This window comes from Lissotriton helveticus, chromosome 3_1, assembly GCF_964261635.1.
Source record: "Lissotriton helveticus chromosome 3_1, aLisHel1.1, whole genome shotgun sequence".
NCBI lineage: Eukaryota > Metazoa > Chordata > Amphibia > Caudata > Salamandridae > Lissotriton > Lissotriton helveticus.
In genome coordinates, this window is record NC_136061.1 from 187,289,694 (window position 1) to 187,298,210 (window position 8,517).

Sequence of the window (8,517 nt, forward strand, 5' to 3'; positions counted from 1 at the left end):
TCCAGTGTGACGGGACGGGGCGATTTGTATTCAGCCAATACTGGACTTTGTTCTTTAATGACCAGTTGGGTTCCAACCCCTCACCCGTAAGTTCGGGGACCCCCGTCATAACTACCACATAAGGAGAAGCCTCAGGTGGCAAGTGTAAGGTTGGTGTTTGTTCGGTTGGCCCTCTCGGGCGCCTTTCGTTTGTGGAGGGTTTGTGTTAGTTGTAGGAGGAGTTTTAGAGACAGGTGTTTTGACAGTTGGGGTATTTACTGTTGGTGTTGGATGAGAACTGGTTTGTGGGGGAATAACTTGGGACGTTGAAGTTGACTTTTGTGCAATGGAAGGGTTTGTTGGAAGAGTTATTGTGGTTTGTCTTTTGGACTGCGGGAGAGATAGAGTTGCACAATTCTTAAGTACAGAGAAAGTGGTTAATGGGTTTGAAGATGTTTTAGTATGGGGTTGTGAGATTATAGAGTTTAGAGAGCCAGTAATTTTTATTAGCTGACTCTCTATATTACTAAGTCTGGATTCTAACGGACGAATATAGGAGTTTAAGAGGGAGGCTATCTCTTTAATTTGTCTTGCAGATTCTCTTTGTCTTCCTATGTGTTGTGGGCTTGGAGGGTCTAGGATTAAAGATTCTCGAAGGTCGTGTGGTAGTTGGTGTGTTGTTACCGCGGTGTTAGATGCGGGAGCTGATGCGGGAGCAGTATAATTGGGTGGCACTAAAGGATTTGTGTCGCTTACCAAAATTGGGTGCCCACTCACTATGGTATTTACAGTGTGATCTGGGTTTTTCTTTGGGTTCCGTTTCTTTATGGCTCCCTCCTTTCTCCCTCTCATTTGCCTAGTTTCTTCGGGTGTGGGGTCCGGAAAGATATCAGGGGTTTTCTCAAGGTCACTTTCTGTAAAGGTTACAGATAATTGGGAAGCTGAAAGGTCGACGTTATTTGGGAGGCTAAGTCTATTTGTAGTCACCGCCGTTTGAATTGGGGCTGGGTACACTTCAGGAGTTTTTGCATTTGCAAGTAGTCCCATTGAGGATCGACGTGCTATTGCAAGGTTCATAGACACTCTTCCCTCGATTAAACTGATGCTCTGATCAATGAATGTATTTGCTTTGGCCAGGAAGTCATCCATTGGACCTAATAGTGTTTCTCCTATTCCATTTTTCTTAGTTTTTCTCTGCTTGGAGGCTCTCGTGTTCATTTTGCAATGAATGTTCACCTTGGAAGGATACTATATTGCCTGACCAGTTGTGAGGAAAAATCAAAAAGATAATGGGTACCTGTATTGGATTTACCAGGATGTAGTTCTTAGGGGGGTGGGCCGGACCGGACTCTCCCGTCCTCGAACGGCCTTAAACGGCCCGCTCTTTGCCCGGTCTTCGCCCCGTGCTCCGCCCCGTGCGCGTCCCGCGTCGCGGTGGAGCTGAGGCCAGCAAAGAAGGAGGAGGCTAGGGGCGTGGCCGCCGGGGGAAGAGGCAGCAGCTGTGTGCAGCTGAGGCTGCTGGACCTCGCAGTCCCCCGGTAGGCTCCACGCGCTATCTGCTGACTTTAGCCTCAACCTGGGAGCGCGTTGCTCTCCACCGACTGTGGAGCCGCTCACACCAGGGAGGACGGGGCAGGAAGGCAGTGAGCGGCACCCGCGGAGCGGGTGTCGCGAAAAGTAGCAGGATATGCAGGGAAGCACACAGCGCAAGTCTAACTTCCTCACGAATGGCAGGTAAAATCCCAGGAAGCGCCACTCAGCCAGAAACCCAGGCGTATATGGGTTTCTGTATATGCAAATAAATGGATGTTCAATAGTTTATTTGCATGTGTGATTATGTGTGAGAGTATCTTTTGGATGACTGTCGGTGTGTAACAGGATGAATAGGTGTATCACTACATATAATGAGTGAGTATACGTATGAGTGATTATATAGAACTGTTGGTGAATGAGTGGATGTGTATATAGATGGTGGAATTATTAAATTGGCTGTTGTAACTGGTATAGGTATCTCCATTTTTTTGAAAATTTTAGTTTCTATTTTTTAATATGTGTTTTAAGGGTTACATTACAGTGAAAGGAGGTCTGTCACTGTATCACAAGGATGGTGTCATCAGTGATGTCATGAGTGATGTCACTGACCATGTCATGAGTGATGTAATATGTGACGTCATCAGCAGTGCATTGCACGCGCAAGTTATAGTGAGTCCAACTAACTATAACGTGGGAATTTCAATGGTTTTATGCGAGTAAAATTTCCAGCTAACTATAACTGGTGTGAAACCTATGGTTTTTTCAGGAATTTCATAGGTTTTTTAATAGCAAATCTCTATAGGTATGAAATGTAATATTTTTTATAACGAATTTTATATTGTATAATTATGTAATTTTTTTTGCCCCGGAGCGCTCCCGGGGCGCGTACCGATGCGCTCACCGGTAAGCGTAGTGCTACGGCGCGCCCCGGGGCGCGTACCGGTGAGCGTCCCGTTAGCGCTATTCCCGCGAACGAAAACAACATCGTGACGTATCTCGTAGCCGCGTGATGCGTCATATGACGCACAGCGTAAGCGCACTCGGAAGCGCACGAGCGCATATGATCGCGAAACATCCTGACGCACTTACGCAACGCACCCCCGGGCAAGCCCCGGGGCGCGACTAGGGCGCACCCCGGAGCACGCCCCGGGGCGCGTAGCGTAAGCGCGACGGGTCATGTGACCTGAAAATAACACTTTTCATTGGTTCACAACACTTTTGGTTTCCAAATGATGAAAGCCCTGGTCATGTGACTTGAAAATAACACTTTTCATTGGTTCACAACACTTTTGGTTTCCAAATGATGAAAGCCCTGGTCATGTGACTTGAAAATAACACTTTTCATTGGTTAAGAACACTTTTGTTTTCCAAATGATGAAAGCCCCCGCCTTTTTTCCTCATTTTCACTTTGTTATTTGAGTGAGGAAGACCTTACAGAGATGGCTACAGTCATATCAGCAGCTGGAGCATCTGCCCCACCACCATCAAAAAAACCACCAGAAGATCACATTGGTGGTCAAGAAGAAGAGGAGGAGGATGATGAAGAGGAGGAACAGACAAGGCATTTCCTGCCTGAAGATAATCAGCCCTACAAACCAAAAGAGCACTTTGTATGGGAGTTCTGCAAAATCCCAAGGGGTTTCAAAAAAGTCAACGCTGCGAAGGTGACGTGTTTGATTTGTGGTGCTGAGCTGTCCAGGGGGAACCCTAACAAAAAATATTCCTTTGGGAATCATACCATGATTCAGCACATGATGCGTTGGCACCCAATCAACTATTCTGCTGCAGAGGTAAGGGACCTCTGCAGTAAGCTACCCCCATCAACATCCAGACCCTCAACATCCAAAGAACCAACTCCATCGGGTTCAGAGGCAATAGAGACGATGCCTATCATACAACCAAAATTTAACGATTTTAAAATCGTGTGCAAATATTGTGGAAAGACACTTTGCTATGGTGAGCAGAGTATAAAACTTATCATCTGTGCTGGGGATAACCATAAGTGCCCGAAAAAACCCTATTTTTTTCTGGGTTTTTTTTGCTCCAGTTGAGCCATTTACAATTCCCTGTTTTTTGTTTCTCCCAATAAAAAATACAAAAAAATATAAAACTGTTCAGAAAAGACAAAAAAAGTAAAAAAAAATAAAAAAAAAAAAAAAAATATAAAACAACAAAAAGAATAAAAAAAACAGTTCTTTTTAGAACTACCTTTAATTTATAAAAATAAACCTATATTTTTAAAGAATCTCTGTCAATCTTTTTTCTGCAGGGTACGCGTACCGGTACGTGCACCGGGGCGCGCACCCAAAAAATTTTTTTTTACAAAAAATAAAGAAAGAGTGAGCATGAGGGAAGAACACAGAGAGAGTAATGTTAATAAAAAAAGAGCTAGAGGGAGCAACACAGAGGGATTGTTTATTACATAGTAAAAAACAGAGAAGGTGTAATAGGGTGTAAGTGAGAAAAGGAAAATGAATAAGGGAGCGAAAGAAGGGAAGAGAGACAAAGAAGACTAAAGTAGAGGTACTGGTAGAATGTGAGTGGGTGTTGAAAGTAAAAGGAAGGACAGTAAAGAATGGGGAATGAGGGGTAGTGACGGAACTGGAATAAATGAACAACGGTGAGGGAGGGTGAGAAAAGAACAGTGAGTATAAGTAAAGAGGGGTGAAAGAGGGTGGATAAAAGTGAATAAGGGTAAGACATGGGGAGTGACAGAGAGAAAGGAGAGAGAGAGTAAAGGAAGGAGTGACTGAAAGAGTCTGAGTGAAACAGGAAAGAAAGGTAAGTAAGGCAGTGTGGGTGACTTATAGGGAATCAGTGGGTGTAGGTGGGGGTGTGGGTGTGTAAGGTGTGTGTGTGGGTGTGGGTGTGTGGGGTATTTGGGTGTGGGTGTGTGGGGTATTTGGGTGTGGGTGTGTGAGATATGTGTGGGTGTGTGTGGGTGTGGGGGGTATATGTGTGGAGTGTGTGTGTGGGATGTGTGGGTGTGTGTGTGAGGAATGTGTGTGTGGCTGTGTGTGTGTGTAAGGTGTGTGTGTGGTGTGTGTGTGGGGTGTATGTCAGAGGTGTGTGTGTGTGTTGGGGGGGAGGTGTGTGTGTAGGAGTGAAGTAAATGATTAAGGGAAAGAGAATGAGTGAGGGAGCGAAGGAAGGGAACAGATGGTAAGGGAAGTAAAGAATGGGGACTGAAAGAAGTTGAATGTAGGAGGGGAAATAGGGAAAGGGGAGTAAACATGGAGAATATGAATAAGTGAGGGAAGCAGAGTAAAGAAACAGGAGGGAGTGAGGTTGAGAAAATAGTAGTGAGGTTAAAGCAAAGGGTGATGATAAACTACATTTTTCTAGTCACACTTACCATATAATAAATGTAACTTTAATTACATTTTTTACTACATTTTGTATCTGTGAAAGAGAGAAGAAAAAATAAGTTATATTTAGTAAAATATGTATTTTAAAATAAAAGATACAAATGAAGAGGTTAAAAATCATAACAGTGTATTTAGAAATAAAGTAAGAGTGAAGGACACAGAAAGGGAAATAAAGTAAGGTAGAAGGACAAAAAGAGGGAAAAAGAAATAGAAGGAGAGTAAATTACTAAGAGTAAGGCATATAGATTCACTGACAGAAAGGAAGAGAAGAAGAGAAAAATGAACTGAAGGTAAGAAAGATACTAAAAGAATGTGAGTTAGCAAAACTAAATCAGGAAACAGGAGTAAGTAAAAAGATAATGACTCAGAGGGAAAGGAGTCTAATTAAGGATGCATTTAGAAGAATGAGGAATGGAAGATAACTGAGAGTAAGTGAAGGAGAGTCATAGAGTGAAGGGATGACGGGAGAGAGGATAATATAGAAGGATTGAGGGAAAAAGAGTGAGGAAGTTAGTAGACAGAGAGACTAAGGGAAGGACTGAGTGAAGTGGAGTACAATGAGTGAGGAAAGAAAAATGAGTAAGGGAGCAAAAGAAGGAAAGAGAGGAGAAGAGGACTAAAGCAGTGGTACTGAGAGAAAGTGATTCGGTGATGAAAGTAAAGAGAAGGACACTGAAAGATAGGCAATGAGGGGTAGTAATGGAACCGGACTAAAAGAAATGAGTTGAAGAACGATGAGACAGGAGCAGTGAAGTTGTTGTAAGAGAAATGATAGAAGGTAGATAAACACAAGTGAACATAACACAAGGAGAGTGAGGGACTGAGGACATAGAGGTAGTGAACGGAAAATAGAGAGACGAGGTCAAAAGAAAGGAGCGAACATAGATAAGCGAGGGAGAGTGGGTGATTTATAGTGATAGAGTGCGACAATACTGCTGAGTGAGTAAAGAGGAATTACTAAAAGAGCAAAGGAGGTAAAGACGGAAAAGGGAAGTAAAGCAGCGAGACTGAAAGCTGAATAGTTATGCAAGGGAGAGATGGGATGCAGACAGTTGAAATGAGAATGAGGGGTTGTGAAAGAAGTGGAGTAAAGGAACGGGGCTGAAAGAGAGTGAAAGAAAGACATTATAAGTGAGTAAAAAGAGCTGAAAGAGGGTGGAAAAAGGAAAGTGAGTGTGAGACAATGGGAATACAATTTAAATTACACAATACAAACTATAGAATAACTTGTACAACATGTTACATAGTTTATTTTTGCTGTTCTCAGAATATATTGAATTTCACTTAAAAAAGTGAGTTCAAACTACTCATCATATGACAGCGGGGAAAAAAAACACAATCAAAAAGATTGTGTTTTAAAAAAACCCATCTAAACTTAAAAATCACAAATGTACACTAATCTTTGATTCACTTACTTTTCCTTTAGGCCAAATAGTATATCATGAAGGTCCTTTTCGTTGGAAAGTACTCTGCTGTTCACTAAAAAATCCATTTCATCGACTTTCTAGAAGAAAAGCTCCAAGAACATCTGAAATATTTTAATTATTTTCATATACTCTTTTTTTTCAGTCATGACTCTTTGCTCATTACTTCACTTTTCCTTAAGGCCAAATAGTGTCAGATGTATCATTATATTTTCAAATTAATTAAAAGAAACTCTGAAATTACCGTTTTTCTGACGTTCTGAAAGAAAGGCTCATACAACATTTTCACAATATTTAAATATTCGTAATTCCATCTCTGACTCACTCATGTTCATCATTTCCTATAATACTGATATCACTTACTATGAGATCTACTTACAGTACCTATATGACAACTCATTTTTTTATATTATCTTGATCACTTTTACTCAGAATATAATTTTAAACAGCAAACTAACCTTTATTAACTGCTCCCGCCTTCATAGGCCAATTAACTTTACTTAAATTTTGGTTCTAAAAACACTAGGTATGAATTTTCAGTTCAGTTTTTATAGTCTTTATTTCGAAGTTTTCCTTCATAAAAGACATAACATACATAAAAATTTATCAAAAGCAAAAAGAAGAGAATGATATTAATCAAAGTCAAAAGCAAAATTTAAAAAGCATAAACCTTAATATAAGCAAATGACCACATAATACATTTTTTCCTTTAGCAGTTATCAAAAAAAAAAAAAAAAAAAATTTTTCCCAACAATATCTGGAACAGTTTCCGTTATACACAATGTTAAAACCAACGAATACAACTGACAATATGTCCCAGATCATAATCAGTCAATTTCAATTTCGAAATAATCTAGTAAAATTAGTGATGGACGCTACTTGCTAGCTTCTTTGATATACCTTGCTCGGATTACCCAAGCCCATCCAAGATATTTTGCCAAACCAATAGACATCCATGAATTTTTTAAGTCAAAAGGCAAACGTTGTTTGAAAGTCAAATGAGTGTCATTACAGTGGGTCCAACCTTTACGACTTTTTAAATAGCATGTGTAATGCCCTGATGTTGTTGAAGGGCCGTCATGATAAATAATAGCTACAGTTGCAAAGGTTCTTCCTGAAATTGATAACTGAGAAGCCACAAAAATTTTAATAGAAGTTGACAATTTACTTCCATCAGGTCTACATCGTTGGAACATTAAAATCACATATTTACCATAAGTTTGTAAAAAATAATGTGGACAGCATTGCAGACTTACATTGGGTACACACCATATTGTGATCAGCTGCTTTAACTAGATTATTAAAAGGCACTGATTTGCAGTCTGGTAAACTCAAATATATAAATCTTTCAGTGTCTATTCTAGTACTACTTGATAAACTACAGTTGTCGCAGTCATGCTGCCATTGATAAGAAAGGCTAAAAAGATTTTTTATATCTACACCTTCATCTTCCAAAACATCAAACATATACATTAAAAATTCCTGACAATCCTGCTGAATATTCTGTGAAAATTGATTTTGACCAGAACATATGTCTAGAAGATTTCTAATTTCTGAAACACTTTCTATTTTTGCTCTATCACTGCTACATTTCTCAAACACAGAATTCAATAAACAGCAGAATGTTTGATAACGATTTTCAACAATCTGATCTTGTAAATTTTGAAGAAAAAAAACAACATTAAGCACTACATTAGCATAGCAGTTGACACCAGAACTGTTTTCAAACTGAAATCCAACAACATCTTCAACAGAATCCTTTTTCTTTCTGCTTACAATTACAGTTTCATCTACTTTTTGTCTTTTTGCTACTACCTCACTGCAATTATTCTCATTTCTTCTTTTTTGGCCTACCACACGTTTTTCAAACAGAGGATATTGAGGCAAATGTGGAGCATACTCTCTTCTTAACCTATTGTATTCTTTAACACAATCTAGATCAGCACAAATCTTTGTTTCATCACACTCAATCAAGTACAATCCTGATAAAGTTCTGACTCGTGATAATGCCACATATGCCGTACCCTCTTTAAACACAGAACTTCCAATGTTCACCAAAGCACTATCTACACTTAAACCTTGAGATTTATGAATTGTCACCGCATATGCCAAACAAACAGGAAACTGTTTTCGGCGAACATATAAGTCTTTCACAAGCAAAAATCTAGCTGAACAACGACAAATTTGTTCTATTTCGTCAATGCCATCAAATT